Below are 2,790 nucleotides of genomic sequence, written 5' to 3'. Positions count from 1 at the left end.
TTTTTTTTTTTTAAAAAAAAATGTACACCTGAAAAATCACCTGTCGTGCCTGGCTTCGTACAACACTGTATTTTTCCCTCTTCTCTCGCCATCACTACCACTTGGTTTACTCAACGACATGCTGCACACACCCACTAAACACATGAAAAAAAACGAACAATGACGGTATCCTCTTCGTCAACTTCTTCTGCCATCACTGGGAACGAACGTGCCCTGTTCCCTTAGCTAATCGGAAAGTTTCAGAATGCAACAGGAACGAAGGGAGAGCAAAAAGGATACAATGCAAATACGTTTATAATAACATTGCTTCTACAGAGGGAACGGTATAAGCTACAATCACGCTTGTTTTTCGTACATACTCGCGAATTCATTATCTTTCCATCTGTTGAACTACTGACACTTGAAATAATCTATTTATATCCGAGCGCCAGGTACACGATTTAGTAGCGAGGTGAAACAGCTTCTGAACTAGGCAACGCTGCACGTCCGTGATTCGCTGGTGCTGTTCAGTCGTTCAAGGTCATATGCAGGAGATTTGACGCGCACTTCTAGTGGAGCGTTGCAAGCGGATCGCGAAAAATAGCTATTATAATGCCATGAAGGTCAAACATATATGAAATTAGTCAAGTTTTACTTTATATTTACAGCATTTACACATTTTTGAAATTTTAAATCTGGGAACGCCGGGCGTAACACTGAAAATGACGCACTTTTCCTACTTCAAATGCAATTTCTATTGTAACTACTGGTATTACTCAGTATATCAAAATAAAGTACAGTTTGTCCACAACAAATAAAAATAAAATTGTTTTTTTGTACTTCTAGTGCACTACTACAGAAATGTTGATTTTTCCAGAAAAACAGTAAATTTCCCTGACGTTTCCAGGATTTCAAAGTTTTTCAGACTGATAGACCCTGCTTTATATTTATATTCTGGAAAGGAACAGTCTGCCAATTTCACAATTGGAACTTAATATTAGGTATCCATTTCTGTTTTCTATCTTCCATATATGTATTCCGATTGGGTCTAATTTGCTCCATTACAGCCTCCTTGCTGATTCGACTAATTTTGTAGGGGATCCCAGCTGGAAAACCCAAGACAATTTCCAATTGGTGAGTTGTATCCAATTGTAAGTTTGTATATACAGGGTGAGGGAGTCAAACTGGAAGATTTAAAACATTCACGAAAAATAGAGAGTAAATATTATGTATTTTTTGAACATGAATGTACTGTACGTAAGTGGAAATTACTAGTGTACCTGAAAAATGATCATTTTTTTTAATATGGTGTCAGTAAGATGGCATCCTTAGTTTTGCACACATTGTTGGAGTCTCAGCGTAAATCCGCCCATGACGTTATGCTGACATGTTGGTAACCTTTTTCCTGCCTGCCCTCGATGACTATGACCGAGATGAAGAAAGACTCTTCCAGCAAGATGGTGCAACTAGCCATACTGCCAGAGTCTATGGATGTGCTTAGACTCGCATTTCCTGGTTGTCTCATCAGCAGATTCAGCAATATTCCATTGCCTGCCCGTCACCCGACTTGGCGGCTCCTGACTTTTTCCTTTGGGGTTACCTCAAATCCAAAGTATTCAAGGACAACCCTCCAACAATCAGGGATGATTTGAAGGAACGAATTTGGCAAGAGATCCACAACATTCCGTTGGAGATGCTATGCAATTTCATGGGTGGATTTACTCTGAGACTCCGACAATGTGTGCAAAACCAAGGATGCCATCTTACTGACACGATATTCAAAAAATGAACATTTTTCAGGTACACTAGTAATTTCCACTCATGTACAGTACATTCATGTTCAAAAATTAACTAATATTTGCTCTATTTCTTGCAAATTTTTTAAATCTTCCCGTTTGACTGCCTCACTCTGTATTTAGAATCAATATGTTATAAATTCATTTATTGATTCAAAGCATAGTTAGTTTAATTCTTGACACCACATTTTCTGTGATTTAGAAGTTCATTGGAAAAACAGCACACTTGAACTGAATTTCTTCTGAATTCTACTGAAGTCAGATTTATCTTAATAAATACCCAAGAAGAACTCTTTCTTAAGAACCAACTCAACCTTAAAGCCGGTAGTAGTTGGAATAAATGTTAATATTAGTTCTTGTTTTTGCAATATGGAAATTCCATGGTTATTCTTGTTTGTAATGCAATTGGAAAAATGAACAATCTTTTGATTAACTAAGTCGATCTCGACAGTGTTTTGTTTGTTCATTACCTTTTCAAGTATTATGGGTCAGATTCTTTGTTTAACAAATTTCTTGCTGTTTTTGCACGTTTAAAGGAAGAAAAACATGTCAATTTATGGCTGAAGCAGCATGTTTTTCGATTTTCTACGAGTGTGTTAAACACAATGAAGCTACAAAGTTAAAAACGTGTTCATATATTTGAAAAAAAATTGTATGTGAAAGTTTTTCTAAGTTACAAATTCCACATGCTTTACCAGAGATTTATTTTAGTTTTATGATTTCTCCACTGCATTTACAGTTGTATAGATAAGAATTTTTCATAAGCAATATACGTATTTAAAACAATAACATACTTTCCAATAGAAACCAATTGATTACAATTGACCAATCGGTTCCGATAGTGTGTCTAAAAACTCATATTGGCTATCAGAACAAATTGGAAAATTTTCCAGCTGGGATAGGGTATTTTTACTCAAGTCACCCTACTAATTAAATTCCACCACTCTATTGGTGTTCTCAATCCATCCCTGGGGGTAATGGGGGTAAACTGAAAATATTAAAATATCAGGCTTCA

Source organism: Lepisma saccharinum, chromosome 26 (genome assembly GCF_977018435.1).
Source record: "Lepisma saccharinum chromosome 26, izLepSacc3.1, whole genome shotgun sequence".
Lineage (NCBI taxonomy): Eukaryota > Metazoa > Arthropoda > Insecta > Zygentoma > Lepismatidae > Lepisma > Lepisma saccharinum.
Note: the sequence above shows the minus strand (reverse complement) of the source record.